This window comes from Solea solea, chromosome 7 (genome assembly GCF_958295425.1).
Source record: "Solea solea chromosome 7, fSolSol10.1, whole genome shotgun sequence".
Classification (NCBI taxonomy): Eukaryota; Metazoa; Chordata; class Actinopteri; order Pleuronectiformes; family Soleidae; genus Solea; species Solea solea.
The window spans coordinates 19,871,714-19,898,268 of NC_081140.1; the positions used below are offsets into that span (position 1 = coordinate 19,871,714).

At 41.5% G+C, this 26,555-nt stretch overlaps 1 protein-coding gene across 4 annotated transcripts in view; it reads right to left on the bottom strand.

Moving 5' to 3' along the window:
- Positions 1-26,555, bottom strand: part of si:cabz01090165.1 (uncharacterized protein LOC100333421 homolog) — a 228,343-nt gene that overhangs the window by 94,491 nt on the left and 107,297 nt on the right. For 3 of the 4 annotated variants that reach the window (XM_058634134.1, XM_058634135.1, XM_058634132.1), the window contains exon 4: positions 23,280-23,442. The exons of the other annotated variant lie outside the window; for it this stretch is intronic. The gene's annotated coding sequence lies outside the window, so the exon portion shown is untranslated. The remainder of the gene's footprint in view (positions 1-23,279; positions 23,443-26,555) is intronic. 4 annotated transcript variants of the gene reach the window in all.

The window sequence follows — 26,555 nt, forward strand, 5'->3', positions numbered from 1 at the left end:
TCACCATTATAGTGAAATAAACCTCCAGTTCACATGGACGGAGACAGACAGGCACCGTTTTTTAAAGCATCGTTTTGTGCAGGTTACTTCTGATATGGAGCTAAAACGCTCTTCAGGGCGTGGAGCATCTTTTTATCTGAGCTCAGTGTTTCCAGATGACAAAGTACGAGTGTGGATGTAGCAGAAGAAGTAAAAATGTGTTTGTTTTTGATGTCGAGAAGAGGGAAAAAGTGCCTGCATCTATGTACGGCTGCATCTAAAGCAGTGACTGAACAATAAAACAGCTGGAGCTTTCCATTTGTATTGGTCATGTTGTGCTTTTGATAGTAAAGATAATGATAGATAGAATCCAGCCTCAGTATTTAATTAATCATGTGGTATATTACACCCTTCTTTTTTATTGATCCATTGTATTTGCTAAGGCCACGCTTATGAGCCTTTAATGAATTGTTAATTGAATTAAATTGAAATGAGTGAAGTGCCAGGAAGAGATTATCGAGCAGCAAAGGACCCACGTCTGTGTGTCAATAGGTCACAGGGTTAAAAAAAAAAAAAAAAACATAACCTCCTGAGTCAGCGATCAATGAGAGTGATCAATTGATTTAGAAATATGGATCAGGATCTACTGCTGCACTAATTAGTTGTGTGCAGTGAACTCATCTGCAACAGCGTTCCGGAGAAGGTTAGCAGTGAAGATATCGATCATAATCAATAGTACAAGAGGACACATAGATCATCGCTAAGTGATCAGCCTTTGATCATCAGCGCTGATCCAGAAACAGAGTCGCTGATGAAGTTTGTGTTGGAGTGAAGACGCCGACGTCGCGTCGCTGACCTCGCGTCGCTGACCTCGCGTCGCTGACCTCGCGTCGCTGACCCGGTGAAGCAACTTTCCCGAAACTGAAATGTGTGGTTGCCACTTTCAGAGTGATGATAACAACATTGAAGTATTGATGTATTCTAGTTATATACATAGTTCTATACCCTACAGGGACAAAAGTATTGAGAGCCTTGGGCGTTACACCAACAGGAACTGTGATGACATAATCAAATACATATACAGAACTTTACTATGCAGTGGGTTCACCTTTGGCAGCTATAACATAACAGTTTCCACATTTTTTTGGAAGAATTTTCTCAAACTTTTTATGTGTTTCTATGTGAATTTGTGTTCATTTATTCTGTAGAGCATTTATGAGGTCAGGCACTGATGTTGGACGGAAGGCCTGGCTCACAATCTCTGCTCTAGTTCATCCCAAAGGTGCTCGATGGGGTTAAGGGTCAGGGTTCTGTGCGGGTCAGTCAAGTTCTCCCACACCAAACTCTTTTTTAGTCCTTGCTTTGTGCACTGGGACACTAACTGTTTGTCCATTGTCCAAACTGTCTTGTTATGCTGAGGCGTTAAGATTGTCCTTCATTGGAGAGAAGGGACCTACAGCCCAAAGCCTGAAAAACAGCCCCAATTCAATTAACGGGTGCGTTTGATTTGCTCGTCTGTCTGTGGCAGTGTCATGCATCTGCCCGGACGTGTAAAAGTGACTTTTTTTTTTCCTCCAGTTTGAAGTCTTATAGATCTAATCCACTTTTAAGAAGTCGGTGGTTCCAAACTCGATATTTGAAGCAGATTAAGTATTTTAGTCGCTGGTCTTCTGCCTCTGCAGGAACCACTAACATTTATCTAACATTAAATCTCGAGCAATGTTCATGTTCGGGCAGCACACTATGAAATAAAATAAAATGAGATGACATCCAGCGCTCAGGTCACTGATACTGCAAGATGAAGAGAATCATCACGGTGTTATTAAAAATCTGAAGGGCGGTAATATAAGGTACGAGACAGAGGTTAAAGGGACAGTCTGTTAACAATACAAGGCAAGTATGTTTGAATTCTTTTCAAAGTATCAGGCCGGTGGAGACTCTGTCTTCGAGTTTTACAGTCATTCTGTGAACACGATTAGAGCATCATTCTTCCTCTGAACGTGTTTTAACAACAGTCCATTTCTCTCATTGATACATGTATGTTTGAATAACTTCAATAACTAATGTTTACAATACTAAAAAAAAACAACAGCCCATAATTAGAATCTAATACATGAAGGCACAGAACAGAGGTGGAGTACAGTGTGTGTGTGAGCTCTGACATGGTCGATGTATGTCACGTTTAAAGGTCAGATTAAATCATATACAAGTGAAAACAACACTGATCATTACAGTGGGTAAGAGATGGTCAATCACTCCATAGCTGCAGCATCCAATCAAAATTTACAAGCGGTGTGAGATTTCGTTGTCGGACTCATGTCGTTTCATTGACTGGACCCGAGATCTGAGCAATAAAAAATACTGAGGACACTGTTCAAAAGCAAACGGCCTTTGTTTTCCTAATAAATTCACCAGACTCTCCTTCTGTCCTCTTCCCCCCATCATCTTATCTCCCCTCCCCTTCTGTGTTTGGGCTTCTTTTTGTTGTTGTTCCTGGCAGCACAAAGCAGGTGGAGCAACAAGCGCTCCTGGTGGAGGAGGGAGGCAGAAGGTGGATAATCAGGATCAGGCTCCTCTGTGCTGACAAAGAGTGAAACATCTGTGCGTGTGTGTGTGTGTGTGTGTGTGTGTACGTGGTCTGTTTTCCTCACAGATCACGGGAGGAATTTCTAAAAATGTGGATTTCTCAGATTATTGATCTGTTTTCTCTCGCCTTTGTGCTCGACCTCTGTACCTCTTATGTAAATTCCCCTTTTCCCACCTTTTTTATCCACGGGTCATTCATCCTCTGCGTCCTTCCTTGTCCTTTTCCTCTGCCACCTGACCCCATTCCTCCTGTTCTCTCTTTTTTTCTGCCTCCTTTAATTCAGCTCTCACTTAATTAAATGGTCATTATCAGCTGTCATCACTCCCATAATTGATAATCTTCAGAAACGGGGGCCTAAGGGTGAACGTCAGTACTGCTGTAGTTCAACCACAACACAGCTTTGTCTTAACCCTTTAATACCTAAGCCTTAAAATGTCTGTCTGGATTTTCTTTTTTTTTAACCATAATAAGGTCCAAAAAAGTGCTTTTGTCCATTTCTCCAGAATAACTTCCAATATATGGCAGTTATTTACTATAAACTGCTTGTTAAAATAGTGTATTAACTATTTAAAATGAAAAAAAGCTACGTTTTATTTAGAAAAAAACACTGCCGTTGTGTATGAACATCAGGCCAAAAACAAAAACCATGCACATATGTTTTTTCCAACTCTCTGACGACAAAGACGCTGATTCAGCAACTTCCTGCAACAGTGTGGGTGAATTTACTGTAACGGTATCGGTCAGTATCGGTATAGGTCCGATATTGGTTAAAATAACTGGATGGGATATCCTCCTGACTACCAGTAGTTCAAATCTGTCCTCTGTGGAGGACATTTGTAAACCTGAATATCTCCCACCCACTGCATACTACTGAATAGTCTACAGAGGACATTGAGGGCTTTTCAATGATACCAAATGTGAAGGGTTAAGGCTTTAGTCACAATATCTTCTATATTTTTTAACATGTTTTTTTTCTCCTGGTAGTCGGGAGGATATCGTATAGATAAAAAAGTAAAATCCGATAGAATCCAAAAATCTTATATGTCACATGCTTCACTATGCACAGCAAAATCAGCAATTAGCATTGTAGCTGAGTCATGTTTGGGCTGTTCTTTTTGGGAGAACAATACTTGTTACACAGTTAGAGGATTATGTCTTTGAAATGACTCAGCACAAATGTGTCGTCGGCGATACACTCGGTGCTAAAAGGGTTCAAATAAAAAAGGAAGTTGGTGACATCATAGTAATAGGTCGGGCTGCACGGGATGACCACACACAGGACAGTCACACGGGTTATTTTAACCTAACTGAACTCACTGTAATAAATAGCACACTGGTTGTGAATGGGGAAAATAAAGCTGTTTCTCACTTGATTTACGGTGTCATTTACGGTTAACATTTTCTTGAACGTCATGGGTGAACACACACACACACACACACACTTTGACTCTATGTCAGCTGGGATTGGCTCCAGCGGCCCTGTGACCCTCAGGTGGAGGATAAAGTGGTAGACAATGAATGAATGAATGAATGAAAATGACTTGGCGTCACATCCACTGCACATTTCACATTGAACGAGTGATGGAGATTGCAGAAAAGTTATTTTATATGATGCGAGACACAGATTCCACCTGCCGGGTGCTGAGACGCACAACAAACATTTGTAGATTCCTGCATTGGTCTGATGAATAATTCACGATGAATGCTATTTATTTGTGTGGTTTGCTGTAACGCATGGTCTTTCTAATGCTGCTGGGTAACAAATGGCCCCTCTGGGAGAATAAATCAGAATACAAGTCACTTTCCACAATAGACAAATGGCAATTTGATGAAGAAAATAAATGCTGGTCTGTCTCTGGTCGCTCTTCCTGCGCTGTGAATGTTTCATGAATTATTATTTTGTCTGCCTTGCTGCTGACAAACCTCCACATTAACTAAGGATGGGACGATACCAATATCAAAAACTCGATTATCTACCGATACAAATATAGTGTGATACAGTCATCTTAGACCATTTATGAACGTATGAAGCTGTTAACGATACATTTGTGCTTAGTCATTTCAAAGACCTAATTCTCCAACAAATATTGTTCTCCCAAAAATAAGAAATAAACAGCCCCAACATGACTCAGCTAAAATGCTTTTGCTCATTTTTACTGTTGTAGTTTTTTGGATTGTATCGGGTTTTACATTTTTATCTGTCCGATATCCGATCCTGTGATTTTGACCAGTATCAGAGCGATACCGATTCCCTTCCCTAATCTTAACCCTTTAAGAGCGCATCACAGATGACACATATGAGCAAGCACATTTTGCATTACCATAATTACGCTACGGTTTCTGAAAGCTAAGAAGTTTCCTTTCAAAGAAAACGTGTGGTTATTACGGTAATTTCATTCGTGCTGTTTCAGGAAGCTGGAGAATCGGAGTCTTTGTCACCAGAGAGGAGACCGTGGAAAGATCACCTGTACAAAGTTTCTATTTTTTGGCCTGTTTAAGCAGGCATGAAATTTCTAATTTAATATGCAAAGGTTTTCTTCTAAATACATTTTGTTTTACCTAATTTTAAATTGTTAATACACTATTTAAACATTGTAAATAACTGCCAGATATTGAAAGTTATTCTGGAAAAAGGCAGAGAAAACTATTTTCTGGCCTTTTGTGATTAAATTAAGCATTTTAAGGCTTAGGTTTTTGAAGGGTTTAAGATGACAGCATTTCTGTTCATGCCTTAACATAGATAGTATATATTTATCTGTGTTTTCTTTCATTGCTGAGTTCTGAAGCCATTATCACCAAACTGAAGCCACCTGACACCCACCGCCGTCACCATCACCTCCATCACCACCACCCTGACTGCTTTGAGCACTGGAAGCAACGCGGCTTTACACTTCTTTGCAATTCTCTTTCCTGCTGGAGCCCAGATGGAGACAGAGACCAAATCAAATACCCACAATTCCCTGGGTGAGGAGAGGAGGTCTGGCGGTGTTAGATTAGATGTAGCATCAGCAGCCACCAGGAAAATAAAGCTGTTATGCGGTAGAAGATGATGACAAAGATGATGATTATGCCCATATTACAGAGGCAGACTACCCTGTGAAGTTAAGTCACATTTAGAGAAGAAAGTCAAAATACCAGCACATATGCAGACACTCGCACGGGCAGAAAAACAAAGGAAGAAAATGAGCAGCCAAAATAGAAACAGAGCAATAAATCTAGATAAAAGGACACCTAAAGGGAAAAAGGGAAACAGGGGGGAAAAAAATGAATAGAAAATCTGGTGGGGGCTGGAAGAAAGGGGAAGACAGCACAAATATTTGTTTATGGCTGCATTAATGTGTTAGATAGTGAGGGTAGGAGGAAAACTGAGCACAATAAGTTCAGCACAAAAAAAAACTGACAAAAAGAAGCACGACGGGAGAGAATAATGGGAGGAGATAAAGTCGGGGGGGGTAATGATGGTGAGATACAAGGATGGAGCAATGTTTCATCTTTTCCTCTATTTGGTTATTACAACATCTAAAAATATTAGGTTCATGGCTGTTCGCTCTAATCCACCACCTACTCTCTGATGCATGTTCTGTCCTTCGCTTCAGAAAATGCTGCTGCTTTTCCTTGTGTGGTTTTTGAGATCCACACAAGAACACAGACGCCAAGGTCACACCATCCATATAGAGCCTTTGTTTGTATGAAGACCTCATCACTAATTGAAGGAAACACTGACACGATCAAACCCCTTCCAGGACTTTGGTCAAATGGAAGGGTTTGGCCAATTTGGCCCCAATGTCATGTTTTTTTTTAATAACATCAGTAACATGTCTTTGGATAATGTGAACATTTAAACAATTACCTTCACATTGGCCATGAGTAATTGTGGGAAAGGTAGCAATAGCAGGCTACACTTTGAGAACATATAATTTATGATTAATGTGAGTAAAAAAAAACAATGTGTCTGCTTTAACCCTTTAACACCGAGTGTGGCTATAATGGTAATTTCACATTTGCTGTTGCAGGAAGTCCGGGAATCAGTGTCTTTGTCACCAGAGAGGAAAGAGTTGGAAAAAGGCCTGTACATACAGTAGTTTCCATTTTTTGGCCTGTTTTTGGACATTAAACAAAGACTCAAACGAATATTATTTTATACTGTTCAAATTTCAAATTTAACACGCAAAATCTGGTCTTTGTGTACAACTACAGTGTTTTTTTTCTAAATAAAAGTATTAAATAGTTAATACACTATTTTATCCTGCAGTAAATTATGAATAACTGCCAGATATTGAACGTTATATTGGAAAAATGGGCAAAAGCACTTACTCACAGGACATTTTCTGGCCCTTTTGTGGTTAAAATAAGCAAAAAAAAACACCTAGGTGTTTAAAGGGTTTTTTAGGTGTTAAAGGGTTAAATCCCATAACATTTGGATAAAGACTCGTGCCTCATTTGACTAAACTTCACTTATCTCTCCAAAGCTTTCTCATCAGGAGATAAAATTTGGTCTATCCATGTTTCCATGATCCCACAGGATATTATAGCTTCACAGAGCTGCTCACTTGGCAATATTTTTAATATTAGGCAGGCACTGTGATGTTGCTATGATGTTTTATAGGCTACGTTCAGATTACCAGGATCAAGTGATTTTTCTTTTGCTGTTGACGTGACTCAAATCCGATTTTTTTTTTTTAGGTCTGTGTACAACGTTACATCAGAGACTCCGAGTCTGAATGAGAAAACACAACAGTGTCTGATGAAGTGTCAGGTGCTTACCACAGCTGAAATGTGGGTGTTTCATCACAGAAAAGGACATGAGAGTGATGGGAAATCTAGAAGTGGATACATTCATGTTTGATGGTGGTTTTTCACAGCTAAAGTGCTGCACTTTGTTGTGCGTGACGTTACCAATAAATCCCTATCTTAACAGGTGACACTGTATCCTTGGACAAACGGTTCACGGCCACTGAGATTTTCCATCAGTCTCTCACTCCGCTGCGATTCTCCGCAGCTACTGCTGTTCCTCGAGTCTCTGAGGCTTGAGCTGCTTATCATCTGCTTTTAATTACGATGTCAGTCACTTCATTAATACAAAAAAAACCCCTCACTTAATGGTTTGTAATTAAAAGGAAAACATTAAAAGTAATTATGTTAAAGGCCTCGAGACAACTGAAAACCAGTTTGAGGTTTAAATTATTAACTCATGGACACGTGCGATTAGTTTGTTTTCGTCCATTTTTATAGAATCTATAATCGTAAAAACGTCAAACGGACCGAGAGTCGAGTCATTTTCTCAATGACTTACATACAAACTCGTTATATGGGAGCCTATGGGTTTCAGACACTTCATGTTCTGGACTCAGAGAGAACATCCATTTTTAAATACAGCCTTTGTGTCTCACATTGGAACACGCAGACATTTCACATACATTTAAGGGAATCTGTCCCGAGTGATTGGTGGACATTTGCGTTTTGACGTATGGACCTCCCCTCCACACAGTTTCAGATAATTGTCTGTGCATCAGTGTCAGTCTGAACGCTCACACTCAGTGGCCACTTTAGGGACAGCAGCTACTCAACTGCCCTTGGACACAACCAGCCAATAACATGACATTTAGAAAAGTAACATGGTCATGACAGTCTGGTTTGAAATGATAAAACAGCAACAGAAGAAAAAGAACCACTGGTTACAACCAAGACCATCTCTGTATGCACAATATGACAAAACCTTGAAGCAGACGGGCTTCAGCAGCACACCGAGTGGCACTACTACGACTTCATTAGATGCCCCGTGTACCGAGTAATGACCACAAACTCACCTTTCCACCAAAGGTTGAAAACCACGTTCTCCTTTCCAAGAAAACTCCACAAACTTAAATTCCCCCAGTCAGTTTCATTTTCATTTTACAAATGCTTTATTGAATCTGTCATCACCTTCAACATTACAGCCCGGGTTTGGCGCTCTCAGCAACATTCATTCATTACGCCATATCATAAAACAGAGCAGCAACATTATTGGAATGGAATAGGAATCATTAATCACTATTTACAACAGAAGAAAAAAAAGGGGGAACACGGATAACTTCACGCACACGACACAGCCAATACAGACACTTCGCCTCAGGCCAGAGATACAGATCACGTTGTGTGTGTGTGTGTGTGTGTACTTGTATTTGAACCTTTTCTGTTTTTAACACTGATCAAACCTGACGCTAATGAGGCAGAACTGGTTACGTTTTTGGCAACAATTTGAATTTAGGCATGAGATATCGATTTGTTTAGGTTGTCCAGATAATTTCAGTAAAAAAAGAAAGTATACATTCTTGTATAAATACCTGGTGGATCTTCACCACGTATTTCTATCTGTACTTTCGTCTCTCCTCAGTTGGGTCAGGATCACCCAGAGGATAAAACTTGTGGTTGAGGTGTGGTGTCAAGCATGATTCGACTGCAACTCATCATCGTCCTGCTGAGGGAGACTCTACACTGCATCTCCCTGCTGCCATGAGCTGTCAACACAAGTGTCCATGTCTGAGATTTGTAACCTAAATGAGCGGAACTACACGGACGCACACAAGACCTCCTGCCATCTCAATATCACTATTATTCTTTACAAATTGGTTTAAGTGTTTGTGTTTGTGAGGCCGCATCATGACCTGGAATATCACCACAGCGTGTCAAACTTACACTCCCTGATTTAGTTTACTATATAAAATATAACCCTGAATTCTAAAATGGTTTGACAAAAGTCTAAATGATACTTTTTTTATTTTTTAAAGTGACGGGTCATCACGTGTTCACCAACATATTCTGCCGCACAAACATCTCGGACTTCCTCCGCGCTCCTGTTGATCCTCTCAGGAGAACAAAGTCATTTTAAAAGCATCAACTTTGGTGAGTAATAATTATTGAAAGTGTTGAGCGGCAGAGGAAAACTAGACTTAGAAATCACAACTGTGAATAACAACTTCAAAATAAGAGCTCCACAGGGAGGTTATTCTTTGAAAGGCATTGTCCTCTGTAATGGTTTCAGTCATTTTTCTTTATCTGCAAACGTTTAGTAAAACACATTTTCATGTCTCGTGATTTCAGAAAGTGAACATCAGTTCTTCATTAGTGATCCAAATCAACATTTGCACAGTTCTCATGATGTCATGGGACCAAGCTGGCAAAACCAAAACACATGATTTCTATGCAGTATGTGCATAAATATACGGCATATAATAATTGTGCATGCCTGACCTCATGAGCCACTGCAGCACCGACTGTCAAACATAAATAAGAAGAATTAATAGGCTTTCCACCCGGCTCCAAGCAGACAACTGCTGTGTAAAAAAATATGTAAATGAAGCGCCTGGTATGTAACAATACTGTATGTCCATCAGACAGACAGACAGACAGACAGGCAGGCAGAGGACAGAAGGGGAGGGATTGTAGCAATAAGACTGATTTGTTCCACTCAATATCTCAACAGATGGCACACTCTCTCTCACACACACATACACACACATGTTTGTCTCTCACGTGTGTGCACACACACACAGACACACATGCATGCACAGACACACACACACACACACACTGTGTGTGCTAAAAATAAGCAAACACACACTTGGACAGTGGGTGGAGTTTTTTGTGAGTGTGTGTGTGTGGGTGCAAATGTTAAAAGCTTTGCAGGATAATGATTGTGTTGGTTTTTTTTTTGGCTCCATTTGCCGTTATTGTTTTTTTTAACACCGAGTTAAAATGGGCACAGTGAAGCTCACAAACAGATAAAAAACTGACAGATTTAGATTCAATAAACGCATCAATTGATGTGAAAAACCGACAAAATAAAAGATGCATTAAAAAAAAACCGCTGAGGTGGCTCATGTGACTTCCGACGTTTTCCCCACAGACGTCCATTATAAAAAACACGATCTCCTCGTCCATCACTCCTCTGCCTGTCGTGGGCGCGCTTTCAATATTTATGACTTTTTAAATGTGTGTAACATTAGAGCGGTGTAACAGGCGGGAGGTGCATTAAGTAACTGGTGTTCTTTGGGTGTTGCCAAAGGAAGAGACACAGCAATAAAGACAGAGTGGCCTGAGAGGAGCTCACACGTGTGATGTCACAGCTGGTCCACTCACAAAAACTTGACTGCACCTCCCTGCAGATACGTAATTGCAGCTTTTTATTTAACTATAGCCGACAGTTGAGTAGCTGACATTTGAATGGGTAGATTATTTGGTAAAATTGAATTCAAACGTCCTTCATTCTGCAGTTTTTCACATTTTGGCTGTTATGGTTTGATATATTAAAAGATAATCCACCAATAAGCTTTCAGCATAGTGTCAATTTAGTGATTTGAGAGAGAACGAGACTTCTGCACTTTCCATCCTTTGGGAAACCTGACCTGTGATGGAAGACTTTGATCAATCATAGTGCAGAGAGAGAGAGAGAGAGAAATAACCTCCTATTGGCTACTCTACCTAGCAGCTGTATTAGTAACCACAAAGCAACGTTAAAAGGGAACAAAGTCTAAAAGAGAGTCAGACAATGAGCTGTGTCAATATGAGCAAAGCCCTTCAGGGATGAAGAAGTCGCCTCAGGTCACTGTCTGTAAGGGAAGAGGCAGGACACTGAGGAGGAGGATGGTGTGTCAGGGATCCCACACCTTGGTTGACATCAAATTGAAGGTCTTTTCAAGGACTTTCCTGGACAAATTCCCTGACATTCAAGGACCAAAATGTGCTGACACAGCTTAAGTGAGGAGGGACACTTAAGACAAGAGCCGCTTCTCCCATGGCGTCCCCTTTTATTGATTTGCAGCACACGCTGCATCTGGACAAGTGCTTTGTCTTTGAGCTCTGGCTCAGTGTCAGAATTTGTTCAGAGATCTTGGAATTTGCATTTCCCAGGCATCACATCGTCATCTGCGCTCTCTTGCTTAACGTTACTCGCTCATTGTTCTACATGGAAACTCATGTTCTGCGTAGGCCTGGTCTACGAACATCAAGCAACGCAGGGCATGAAACAGTAGGTGGCGTCGCAATAAACAAGGGCATATCAGTCAGTCATCATCTACCGCTTTATCCTCTGCCAGAGGGTCGCGGGGGGTGCTGTGCCAATCTCAGCTACATCGGGCGATAGGCGGGGTACACCCTGGACAGTTCGCAAGTCCATCGCAGGGCCACACACAGATAGAGACATACAACCATTCACTCTCACACTCACTCCTATGGTCAATTTAGAGTGTTCAATTTACCTATCCCCACATTGCATGTTTTTGGACTGTGGGAGGAAGCCGGAGAACCCGGAGAGAACCCACGCACACACGGGGAGAACATGCAAACTCCATGCAGAAAGGCCCTTGTTCCAACCGGGGCTCGAACCTGGGTCTTCTCGCTGCAAGGCGAGAGTGCTAACCACTACACCACCGTGTGGCCCAAGGGCATATCATTTACCTTAATATCAACTCAACTTCTTTCTTGCACACAATTCACACATTTTCAATGACCCATGTCTATTTAGGACCTTGACATTTTCACATACACATTCACATACTCTCAAGGATTTCAAGGACCCGTGGGCACCCTGGTGTGTGTGTGTACACTCGAGTGAAACGCATCGACACCCCGCCACGCTCAGCCCTGAGACTCTTTTGTGTGTGTGTGAGAGATGACGCTGCTCCCACAGCTAATCCATTGTAGATCAACAGATGGAACCAGCTGTGTACCAATAAGTGTGTGTGTGTTTGTGTGTGTCCACAGAAATGTGTAAGATGCGATGAGACACGTCACAGACAAAAAACAAGGCACAAAAGTAATCCGCACATTATGTTTTGATTAGAAACTCTTCCTCCCTGATGCTCTGACAGTTTAGCTGCTGCAGATATTATTTATCAGACAATATTAGAGTCATTAATATCACTTACAGATGCAATGACACAGCATATTTTTTTTGTTATGTGATCATTTAACACAGAAATGTGAAATGACAGCACAGAAACAAGCAGCATCATTCATTTCTATTATTTAAAATTACGTCCATTTTTTTTTTACTTCATCAGAACCTAATGAGCTCAAGTGGAATAATGGAAACACGGAGAAGGAAGCCATATTCAGCAAACTCTATACTTTATGTCAGTGTAACAGTAATTGCTGCTAATTTTCCTGATAATTCAACATGACTGAGTCGCAAGGTAAAAAAGTGTCAGTTTTTTTTTACGGCGTCGTTCAGTTTCATTTAAAGTTACTCTACAATATATGAGTGTGTGTTGTCACTCTGAGCTTCACCTGCTGCAGTCACTACGTTAACATGGCCGTAGTCTGACTAAGAAAGGCAATCTGACAATTTGTACGTGCGGAGGATTTATTGGTACGTGTACATGCATGAGCTGATCGCCAAGTCCGACTCCAGTCCAACTAAGCGTATACATGCAGTGTGCAGAGTAATCAGACTATGAATCCTGGACATTATACAGCATTGTTAGTCCGACTAAGACTAGCTCGATTTTAGTCGGACTAACGTGTTTACATGACATTAAGAAAACTGAGTTATTGTCTTAATCTGACTAAAATCTGACTTTTAACATGCATGTAAACACGCTGACTGACCCTGAGTTCACAGGAGATTAAAAATATAAACACTGTTTATATATAGATATGTTTATGGGATAAATCAGGTGTTTTTTTTAGGTGTGGTTGTATGGTGTAAAGCATTTTTGAAACTGATTTTGAGAAAGAGTGAGAGAGATTGAAGGGGTGGGACGGCATATCGTCAAGTAATAATTAATACTGGTGGACAGAAGTGGTGGGAGGTTGTAATCAGCATCACATGATAACGTCACCTGAAGCTAATTCTCATATCACAGCCTCCCATTCACTAAATCATCATGACAGAGACACCAAGTGCTCGCAGTGCTTGTGAAATGAAATGTACAGCGTAATAAACTATGACTGACAGCAATGGTGGGAGGCAGCAACCGGCATCAAACTGTCATCAGCTCCATCTCTACCCTCCACGTCTTCCTCCTCTTATATGGGGAAATAAATACAGCAAAGAGAGGGGGATGGATGGAGAGAGAAATGGATGAAATGATGAATTGTGACTGACAGAAGTGGTGGGATGCTGCAATCAGAGATCCCGGCGACAACGCGCCACGGCTTCATGTTGCATCCAAAGTAAATAAGATGGAGACGGTGGGGGAACAGATGGGAGATGGATGGGCAGATGAGGTGGAGGGTTCTGTGGGGAAGGGGCTGTATAATCAAGCCTTGATAAATTTGGAGAGAGCGAGGCTGTAATCAACATCACAACACATCAAATCCCACACAGGATCACTGTTCGTCCTCGTGTCCCGTCATATATCTGTCTCCAGCCTGTGAATATCAGCTCTGCTGCAGCAGCAGCATCATGGGCAAACCACATACATCACAGGCAATGGTGAGGTGTCAACCTTGTTCTTCACACAACGTGATATCCTGACTAATGTGAGCAAAAAATTACACACCAATTAACGCTGTCGTATTTCCATTACCTCCATTAAATCCACCCTCTGTGTATGTTATTCCTCACTCAATTGTCCAGATGAATCCCTTTTTGTCTGTTTTAAACACATTTTAAAGCTCAAATGTAAATATGGACCATAAGGCTGTCACAGCGTCATGCATCATCATGTCCTATTGTTTTTTTTTTTTCTAGAAGAACCACTGGATGGCACCAAAGGAAAGCTGAAGATGTGGTTCAGGTTTTTGAATTGTGTTGATAACGACAAAATCAGTGCTGGCTGTGCTGCATGTAGCTTAAAGCAGTGATTCCTGGACTATTGATGGACGCAGCAGTGGATTTAAAAAAAAAGCTGTGTGTGTGTGTTGTGTGCTGTGATTTAAAATCACAGACTTTCTCTATGGCGCAGGAGAGTAAGCAGTTTACAGAAAGACACAAACTTCAGTTTCCAGGTGGAAAAGACTCCTGTCCTGCTGGTGAGATGAAGCTAAAGAACATGAGCCAAGCAAGCGAAAAAAATTTATAATGATAGACTTTTGGAAATGGCTCAAATCTGGTAATCCCTGCTGGGAGCCATGTTTTGCTGAGTGTGAGTTTCTGTGTCTCAATCGAATTTGCTGCATAACCACACTTCAAAATACCCAAACTACCCCTGTAATCCATCTATTTTTGTTCTTTTTTCTTCAGATGGCTGAATCTAAAAATGAAACCCACACTCTGTCCTTTTACTGGCCTTAAAGTTTCAGCTGGGAACTGACACACACATAAGAACATCTACTGTATCACATGAGAACATAAGAACATCTATAACATGTAGTGAAACTTCATCACTTGTTTAATGCCACAACAAATTAAGTGCCTGGTGACGTAGAAGCACGGAGGGTGTTGTCAAATCATCTACTCAACATATAGTGTGTATTTTGACTTTAACAATACACTTCAAGGTATTCAAACTTAAAAAAACAGACAAAAACATAGTATGAGCTAATGGTTAAGGCAATCAGAGATGGCAGACTTCACCCCATTGATGCAACAAGCCTCTGGTGGCCTCTGTTGGTCATACTGGCAAGTGCAAGTGTGCAAGCACAAACAAACAGACAGACAGACACACACACAGAGCCACTAAAAGCAATACTTCACTCCCTACCAACATAGCAACCAAACAACCTACCTGCCTTCCTACCAATATACAGACTAATATACATATGTATACATACCAACCAACCTGCTAACCAATATAACAACCAATGAACCAACATACCTGCCTTCCTACTTACCTACCCGCCTCCCTTCCACCCTACGTACCCCCCCTTTCAACCAACATAACTGACAAAGAAAAGCACATAAATAAAGTCGGTTTCTGCAACAACACGCACACACACACACACACACCTTATTTTCCCCGACTTCCCACAACAAGAAAAAAGGAGGTTCCCAGAGGACGACCCAGAGTGCATCAGTATGTTTGGCTCCCCAGACAGTGTTGAGCTCTGATAGGCCCCCGAGGATTACACGCTGCAGAGAGTTTAACCAATAGGAGCAGGCCATTAACTGTGCATGGAGTAAACACATATAATGAAGTGCTGAGCAAACTGAACTGCTCACCGCGTATGTCTTAGTTTGTTTTTACTTAAAGTATCACATTTCGTCTCCGGCAGACAGAGCCGATAATAACCCTGCCTCCATGAGGAGGCTTTGGGAAAAGTAGCGGGAGATCCTGGTGGAGCTCTAGTGGTTCCTCCCTGGAGCCATCTCCACCGGTGTTGGGATTCAACACCAGCATCTCCGGAACCAGACTTTGGAAATCCTTCCTGTCTGTGCAGAGATATACGAGCTTACGAGGCCTTGGCCTTATCTGCTCTCTCCCTGTTGCTTCTGTTTTACCTCTATGAGGGAGAGGAAAAATGAAGAGATAGAGCAGACAGTGAAGAAAAGGATGGAGACGCTGGATAAGGAGAAAAGGCAGGAAATGAAAGACAAGAAAGTATGTTTGGTGTTCCTGTGATGTGGTGCCCATCTTAGAGTTTTGCCGTTCGTGCTGTCAAAGGGATTTGCACAGTGTTGAGTCAAAAAGGCTGCGACACATTGTCGTCCCAATCCAATTCCAGTGTGTCACTGACTGGAAACGACAAACAAAACAATCCGGTAAAAGAAGAAGAAGAGAACAAAACAACAATCAAGCGGCTTCCACCGAGTCATAGTAAATCTGTTACTCCAGTGGAGATTAACACTAATCTAATGCCTGGGTTCATATCCATTTTCGGTAATGGGATTAGTCGTGTAGGTGAAGGTTAAGGAATTCTCTATCCGGTTCCCTGTGCAGAATCCATACATATTGATGATTCCATAACATAAATAAATATTACATCTTATATGGAAATAGTGCAGCACACCCTCAGTGTGAAGATGAAGCCATTGGGAAACACATTTGTTAAACAAATTAAACAAGGCCTGTATTAGGGCATTTCCCTGTTACGGGAGGAAAGTGAACGGTGGCTCCTTTCCTTCTCCTTTCATTTGAATGTTAATGAAATGATCTCAGGCTGTATTCTATTACCATTATATTTCTATCTTTATCATTCAGAGACACAATTACAGTGCCACAGTGACAGTTCCATCTTATTCTTTTATGTATATGAAGGCAGCCACCTGGAGAGAATGATGCAGACTATGTCCACATTCTTCATCAGTCCTCGTTTGTACGCCGCAGACACAGACGTACGTTCTCGCTGACACCGCCTCATTAATGAGCCTTGTCCAGGTTGTAGTCGGTGAAGCGCAGGAGGGAGGAGGAGAAATGTTTTGCATCAGGCAAATGAAGCAGCATCTGGGCTCAGGAAGGCGCGATGCAAATGTGCCGCCGTGTTTACTGATCCAGCGGGTTGTTAATCTGCCGGTGTGGTATAACCTGAGCCAGTCATTCATGTAACGGACTACCCAGTCAGGGCGGTGCACAAAACAGACAGCCTCTCAGCACTGCACCTATATCTCAATGTCCGCCTCAGTGCCAGAGCGCTGGAAGCTCATCCATTACTCCTGACTGCTGTGTGTGTGTGTGTGTGTGTGTGTGCAACCCTTTTCATCCCGGCAGCGACATACACTGCCACTCTGTTACGTCCCTTGGTGTCGCCTTACAGACACACACACGATAGCCAAGCTTTCAGTTGACTGCAATGTAAACCCACCGGCGGAGCATTTAGGCGCTCAGAGCAGAGCCGCGGTGAAATAAAAGTCAGAGTATGAGGTTTAGCTCAGGGACCAGGAGAGGACTGAGGTTTGGGGGGTTAGTGAATATTCACTGTTGGCTCACACCGAGACGGGCCTTTATTTCATTAATATCATCATCAACATTTACATTGCACTTCCAACGATAAATCATAAATGATTATAAATAATACAGTCTATATCTTCCTCATCGGTGACCTCGCAGCGACATGAGTGTGTGGATGGACCCGAAAGGCAGAGGCGGAAGGATACCTGGAGCGTCTGTCAGGCGTCGCCGAGGGTTGTGACAGAGCGGCAGCATGTGACGCTCTTGGAATGAGAACGGGCTGCTGTGTGTGTGTGTGTGTGTGTGTGTGTGTGTGTGAGTGAGAAGGAAAGAGAGAAAGAGAGGGAGAGCGCTTTGCTGCTTGTAAACGACTGTTGTTTTCAAGGATTCAAAAGACTTATTGTCATATGCACTACCTTCGGGTCGTTCATCATTTCAGTTTTCTGCTGCATGTGACTGGAGTCATCTGAGACAGACACTAAAAACCAGTTTGTTCATTCTACTGTCTTCTTTTAAAAATCGAGTGACTTCGTTTAATGATTTTCTTGTTGTTTGTGTGCCCTGTTTTTCGTCGTCACTATAAATGAGGATTGGTTCTAAACTGATTTACCTGATTAAATAAAGGTAAAACACATAAATATTCAAAAATTACACCTTATCTCTGGGCTACTCCGTGCCACTAGTTGATCACTTATGTTGAACAAGAAAAAAGAAGAAAATGTCTATAATAAAATATATTTACAGTATGTGTATATATATATATATGTATACATATATATATATATATATATATATATATATATATATACATATATATGTATATATACATATATATATATATATATATATATATAAAATCACATCTGGTTGCATGGACTGTAAAGGAAACTCATGAGGCTGCACCCACAGAACAAGCAGGCAGGCGGACCGTCTGCCACTGACAACCAGGATTCTAGTGACCTCTAAAAAGGTCCAACGTCAATGAGAGCAGTTTCATTTGGCAGACAAATAATAACAAAGAATAGTCACACACAGACCGCTCACACACTAAAAGAGTTGTTTTCATAGTCTGTGACATACAATGACAGACATACAGTGACAGACACTATTTGCCACCATGGGATTTGGTTTCCACGGCGATCCCAGCAAATATTGTTGTCGTGCCTTCATTAGTTTAAGTCACGCAGTGGCTCTTGCACTTTACTGATAACACGGCTGCTGATTCGGCGACGGAGTGGACGTCTGATTCTGCTTTTCATTCTCTCCCGTTTATTAGATTGGCGAGAAAACAGCGCAGGAATGAAAAATGCATCAATACAAAGAACCAAATTAAAGACCAGCAGACGTGAGACGTGACTTGATGCGGACGACACAATAACATGAAGCCACGAGAGGAGCACAATACAGTACACAGAAGGGAAATTGGAAGCATGAATCACCTTGATAAGGAGCAGAAGAGCGCATTGTGTCTCAGTGGACTGATCGTGTGAAGTAGCCCACACGATAATGTCATACATGCAGGAACAATTTCCTCTCTTTAGGCCTGTGGGCACAACTGAGACGTTACAAATAAAAAAGTGAATACACACAGGCAGAAAACACTGTATATCACCGTCTTTTTACTGTTATTGTATTAATTATTTGTATATATGATCATTTTTATGTCAAGCTATTACTTATTAACTTACTTATTATTAGACGTTACTACCACAGGAGTGAGAAACGGCCCTGACATTTAAAAGCACAGATGTCAAGAAGTGGAACGGAGCCACAAGTCTGTTAAAAAGTTATCCTCGGCTACGCATTTATTAGATTAAGGTTGAAATCCCCCGTGAGACTCATTTCTCGGGCGTTTGTTGCCGTGTGCAGATCCAGCAATGCTGAGTCGACTGCAACTTTACTCAGAGGAGCGCTTTCGCTGAGGAGGCTGTGAATCCACTAATGTTTAGCCAGACTGAGCTCACTGGATAACAACTGGTGTTTGAGTGTTTAACAGAAGGGTGAATGAAGCCAGATCATTAACTCAGCCAGTGGGACCCGCTGTAAAGTACAGAGTGTGTGAACAACAGCGGAGACAGGTAGAGGCGGTTACCTGGAGGAAACAGGGAAGTCATCAGGTGAGACTGCAGAGCTTTCTACACGGACGGCTGTCGGCCCGTGCTGCAACTGTTCACTTTCAGCAAGGGTTATTTGGTTAACCTACAGTTTGCTGCCATCTCACTTGACTCGTGTAGCTGTTAAGATTCCATGGGACGCATTACTATGGACGCAAACACAGAGGGAGTTGTGTGAACTCATCTGACAATGGCTTAAATGGAACAGACATTTGTTTACATTTAAAAGTTATGCACTACAGTAGGGCTTTGCACAAAACTATAGTTTCAATTATCATTAAGGCCTTAAATAATTACAGATTACAAAAACAAAAAAACCTGCTGCAGCAGATATTGTCATTTGATATGTTAGGAAACATACATATCGTGCTCCAACAGGAATATCCCATAATAACAGGAAAACATTTCTGACAATTCAGTGGAATCCTCGTAGCACGAGTAAAATATACAACATAATTATTAATATAATAATAATTCAAGGTAAATTCAAAAGTATATAACAATAAATTTCATTCGTTTCAAGTTCAAGACAATGAGTAATCGTTTGAAATAATCGAGATTCCAATTTTGACCCAAATAATCGTGGTTATTATTATTATTATTTCCAAAATCGAGCAGCTTTACAAGGAAAATGGCCAATGTCCAGACAAGAAAAGCAAGTTAACAAGCGAGTTATGAGGAAACCGGAGGAAAGCCACAGCCAAAAATCACATTTCCACTTCCACAGTTATGCGTAGTGAAGGACACACCCATTTTGTGCATCCAGATTTTTTGCACAAATATTCCTAATTTGACGTAATAGTCGCCTAAAAACGACAATTTTGGGGGGTAGAGCTTTGACAAAGTGCTATTGTTAGCTCTTCTGCACTAATTGACTTTTGTTGGGTTTGTTGTACACACACACCAACACACACCAACACACACGGCACATTTACTCTGTAAGACACTACTTTAAAGTCGCAGCAAAAAAGTGTTTGTGTTTGTTGTGTCTGTTTCCTGCTGCCAATTAAATGACTATAAAATGGCGAATAGCACATGTGAAAATGAATTTCTCTCTAATGAAAGTGAAAGAAATGATTAAACCACAGTGTAAACCTCCAGTGATTAAGGATGTGTCCACCTCAGCTGTTGGCAGAACTTAAGTCTCTCCCTTAAACAAAGTGAACAATAACAACAAGGAGGAAAACTGGAAGAAACAGACGCCAAGTTAATCTCCTCCACTATTTTAGCAGCTCGGGCACTTTGGCAGGAGATCAGCCGTCGTTAAGAAGAACAAAGGAAATCTAATTAGAACAGGACAGTGTAAAGGGACTGATGCTGCGGTGGCACCAGATACAAGCAGATATAGCAATAAAACGAGCTCAGCCATGAAAACACGGAGAGAAAGAACAGCAACATTCAACTATACTGTAGGTCAGGACATCACAGAGTAACTCAGGAAACATCATACCACCGTAACAGGATGATCATATCACGACATATCACAACGTCTAACAATACTAAATGTCCCTAAAGATATAGAGCTACATGGTCGAGAGAAAAGGGAACAATCCTGTCAAGTGCTGGGGTGCCCCTGAGCAAGGCACCCAATCCGTACTGTGTGTGTGTGTGTGTGTGTGTGTGTGTTTACTACTGGTGGATTAAGGTTAAAAAAAACGATAAAATAACTATCTCTATCACTGTCATCACTGTTGTCTGACTTCTTCTTCTTTAACAGTTTACTACTGTTCAAGTTCCTCTCACTCACTGCTGTGTTAAGCGCCACCACCAGGAGACATGGAATAGTGATGCTGATGAGTCCCATTTGAGACTTTTAGAATTAATGTAGATATAAAAAAAATATGTCTAAATACTTTTACCATTTCCAGATTCTGTTGCAGGTATGAGGTTTTAATAGAAAATCAAATCCACTATGTTGATAGTTTTGTTCTGATGCTAGTTTTTCTACAGTCCCAGGATCCTAGGATCTGCCATCTGTGTAGACAACTGCATCGCCTCAAACTGTTCCTTGGGGATTCCCGTTTTAATTTTGCAAGACTGAGACTTTGTGCGTAGGCTTTCACATGATGAGCCAGCGTGTTTTCATTAGTCGTCACAAGTCTCCGTTTAATGCGACAGTAACGACTTTAAATAACATAAGCGTCTGTATTTAGACCACACTTGCTGTACTCGACTCTACCGGAAGAAATAGACACTTATTAATTGACTTGAAGATGTAAAATCTTTGTTCTTCTGCTGGAATAAATTAGAATAAACCAACGCTGCAGCAGCAGCAGGAGCCTCGTCTTCCTCGTCTTCCTCGTCTAACTCTGGCATCTGCACGACTCATGTGCCAGCCTTCGCTGTCATTACTGCCGAGTCCCACTCTGCGTCTGCTCGTCTCATTATTGTGGCTCTGACCATTAGACCCATCCATCTCGTTACTGTAATTCTGATTCAATGCCCACACCTGCCATTACTGAGAGACTGAGGTCTCATTAGGAAACTCCTGTCAGTGGTGCAAGTGAACCAAGCAGCAAATGATTCACTGTGTCTGTGTGTGTCTGTCTGTCTGTGTGTGTGTGTGTGTGTGTGTGTGTGTGTGTGTGTGTGTGTGTATAAAGACAAATTATGAGCAAACATTTGAGTGTGCTTTTTCAGACATGTTTGTTGTTGTGTAGTTAGTGTGTGTGTGTGTGTGTGTGTGTGTTATGAGATCTATGGCTAACTAATGGCCTATTTGTTCTATTTGCTCGTCTGACTTGCTTGAAATGATTCAGACGGGGCGAGAGACTAATGTGGCCATCAAAGCTGAATTAACAGTCACTAACTCAGACACACAATCTTCCAAGCAGAATGTTTCAAACGTCGTCTTGTGTTGTGAGTCTGTGTGTTCAGTTCAGTGAAGTCGACTCAGGACACCGAGCATGAACCAATCTGTTTGTTTTGTGAACTGTCGTTTTGAGGTTTAACGGTTTAAAAAAAAACAGAGAAGAATAAATGTAGGAGGTCAAACCATGGCAAATAAGTTTAATAATGAAAAGAATAAGAATTTCAATAGTTATATTTGAAATTATAAGTCTCGATCTTGAACCTTGAAAAACTCAAGAGCGTATTAAAAGTAAAAATATATTTATTTTCGATGTGAATATAATTTTAATTCAATTGCTTTTAACACCTCAGTCTCAGTCTTTTTCCTTTTTCTTATTTTATCCATAAAAGGGCCAGAAAATGTCCTGTGAGTAAGTGCTTTAGCTTTACTTTACTTTAAAATAGTGTATTGACAATTTAAAACGAAGAAAAACAAACCGTTTTATTTAGAAAAAAACACTGCAGTTTTAGATTTTGCGTGTACCCATTTAAAATAACATTTATTTGAGTTTTTTTCTCAATGTCCAAAAACAGGCCAAAAAATGGAAACCATGTACAGGTAACCGTAATAACCACATGATGGCTTTGACAATCACATTAACACAATATGCTAAATGACGTCTCTTTACATCAACAAAGTGAATGTTAATCCCAGAAGTGTAATTAACACAGTTAAACCTGCATGACTTTACATCTTTATATCTGATGTATCAAGATGTCTGTTCATTCCTTAGCTATAACGAGTCTCTAGTGTAGACAGAATCGCCGTAAATGACCAAAGACCTGTGAGCACGGAGGAATCGATTCAAACCCTGCAGATGCTAAACTTGTGGTCATCGTTAAGAAAAGGAAAGTCACCTATTGGACGAGTAATGTCTGTAGAGTCAGTGGTTATTAATCCATGTGAGGTCAAACGTCCCCGAAAAGAAGACAACACTCAACGACATTTACACAATTCCATCATAAAATCATAAAACATGAAGTGAAATGTAAAGCGACCTTTTTAAAAGGGAGAGGGCACCATCCTCTTTTCACAGGGCGAGAAGCACATCATCCATGTCCACGTGCACAAAACCGACGTCTGAAGACGTGCGTCCCCAAAAAGTCCCCAACAGTTGCTCAGAGGCTAAGTCAGCCGTCTGTCAGCGTCTGACGGGCCTGTCTGCACACAGAGACGAAGAGAAACGAGTGGTGAGGACAGGAAGGTTGAGACACAAGAGGGGGTAGGGAAGGACGGGGCAGACAAGAGGACATGCAAGAGTGTAGCACATTCTCTCAGTGAGATAAAACCATTCATCACGGGCAGGGACGGAGATGAGAGGAAGACAGTGTGGAAGGTGGCTCCGTCACTCCCACTGTGGCTCATCAGTGACACAGTGACAGAGCTGGGAGTTCACAAAAAGAAGTGAAGCTTTTAATCAGTCAGTGTCAAACTGCAGCCATTGCACTCCGGGCCGCAGATGAGCGATGGTTCACTGGACCAGATAAGAACATCGTGCATGACTGGACCGCGCGACGCTGCGTCCTCATCATGTAAACATAAAGTCAGAACTATCAGGAAGTGACCTGCGACTCTGCTGGTATTCAGAGTATTGCACTCGGGGGGGGGGGGGGGGGGGGGACCAGAGAACATGGTGAAACTGGAAGCAGGAGAAGTTCTTATGGCTCCTTCACAGATCGAACATGACCGTGCACTGAAACCTGAGAGTGAATTTAACTTCTGCATCTTCTCGAGACTCTGTTTCCAGGTAAATCTGACCCATGACACAAGACACTGACCGATACCAGGTGATTTGAGCGAGAGCAGAGGCCTCCTACATTACAGCGCTGATAACAACTGTCTACTGACAATACATGTTGTTCAGCATCTTCATCTGTCTTATATGAAGAACATCTTTTTAATTGGTTCTTTACAGTGCTGATACTCTATGGTTAAGGATGAAGGACATGTATGCGTCATCTTTAACTGTCTCTCTCCATTTCATTTGTCTCATCTGTCGTTGAGTCTGCTGTTCCTCGCTCACTCACTCTGCATTTCTCTCCGTCCTCCCTTGACTTTCAGTCTCCCGCAGAGACGTCCGGGGCTGAGTTTGGCCCACTTCCTGTAACTGTGTTGCCACAGTTTTAAAAAGATCCATTGAGAGCAGAGCAGAAACATTACCAAGGAGAATGCAGGAAACAGTGAGGGTATTTCTGTTAAATAATGTTGCTGCTCTTTCTAAAGGAATAATTCAAGTTTTCTTGGGGTTCGGTTGTAGGAGGCTCCGACACATAGACAGTGCTTACTGTGCTGTGTCGTGGTTGCTGGTCTTTGAAACAGGGGCAGCTCATTTCAGGCCCAGTTATTTATAACATTTTCTGAGATTGTAGTGATTTCATATCTAGAATATTTCAAATCATCGGATCCAACCTGGCAACTCCACACAGGTAACCTTCCTTGGAGTGTAACAGGAGGTGAGCGGTCATCTCTTACGTCATGCAGCCCAAACTACACTGAGCCAACCTGGCAACCCTAGGAAACAGAAAATAATAGGGCCCTCTTTTTATTCTGTGCTTCATTCCATGGCTCCAAATATCAATGAGGTCAAATTCACGGCAATCAATCATGACAACTATACATAAATAACCCCTGTCAACACATGCCGGCAAGGAAACAGCCCCCCAGAAAACCTCTCTGTTTTCCCCACAATCACATTGCCTGCTTTATTCTCTCCTCACTTTACACCTGGTGGCTCCATCTGTTTCACCAGCACGTGTTAATAAAGCCCTCCATCTGCCATCAGGCGTCAAATAACCTCCATGTGGGGGGTTACCATCAAAACACGTACAACTAAAAATGGCAACGCGTTTTCTCACTTCCTGGTCTCGAGCCAAGTCACACTCACATTTCCCAGTATCCATATTTTCAGGGTCACGAGTAACACTCATTAAACCTGGCAACTCCACCGCCTTTTGTTTTGGAAAAGTGCGGTTTGTAGTCGACAGGGAAACACACCGTCTATGCATCAGGTAAACAGCAGGTACAGTGACGACTGAACACAGCGACGAGCACCAGAGCTTCCTGTCATTTTTATCTGTGTGAGGTGAAACTGTTTTTTTTTTTTTTTTGCTTATTAAGAGTGGAGGCTGCGGAGGAAATTGTTAATGACAGCTCTAACGTAATTTTTGGGTCAAATTAGATACGATAATTACGGGGATGTGAATAAAACATAGACTTTATTTGCCTAAACTGACAAAACGACTAAAACACCTGAGGGTAAGAATCTTAAGTGAGGGATGATAATATTTCATGTTCTCTGTAAGTATTGAAATACTATGTATTGTAATATCTAAGAGTTAGAGGCTTACGCTAAACTTTAAAACAATAGAGTGGGTTGTTTAATTGTATGAAGAGCTGAAACACAGCACTGACTGCACTGTGAAAGAAAACATGGTGGCCAGCCTGCACTCAAGGGAAATTGTACAATATGACGACATTCAAACAGTGTCTACATGACATCACTGCAACTTTTCAGTCCCATTTCATAGTTTCCAGTTAATTTTCACAAGATGAAGACCATTTTGTGTCAATTTGTAAAGCACTCACTCACTCACTCACTCACTCACGCTAATAAATAAATCAGTGTTCTCTGATTCTCTGTTTGTGGTCAAAAGAAAACATTTAAGGAGGTTTGGGAAACACCGATCAGCATTTTTCACAGTTTTCTGACATTTTATGGGCAGAAGTCTAATGAGCGAATCAAGAAAAATAATCATTAAATGAATCTTTAATGAAAATGATTGATAGTTGCAGGCCATGGCGCCTCCTTCCAAAAATACTTTAAAATCATTTGTCCCTGGCACACAATGAACCCTGAGCTACATTGGCAGAATGCTTTTATTGGAAACTATGAAATGGGCGGGGCCTGGATTTAGAGCCAACAAATCCTGTTCAACTATTCTCCCTTTTACCATCTTTCCATTTAAAGCCCATTATCATCTCTTTCGATGGTGAAATAAAAAAGTCCTTACAAATGCCCTCATCTGTTCAAGTTTTCCGACCAGAACCTCTTTCCTTGACAAACATATTTGTGAACACAGTTTTCATCCAAGCGGCACGGCTTCTTATCCTCCCGCTGCAAATTACCCTGTCCACTTTTCTCCCTTAAAAAATGAGACCATCACGGCAACTGTCCCCACTCTCCATTAACCTCTGTCCCTGTTAAACATTGTGAGCTAACAGTATCTGCCTCCACCTGCCGCCTCTCTACCACCTTCAAACCTGAGCCGTGCATC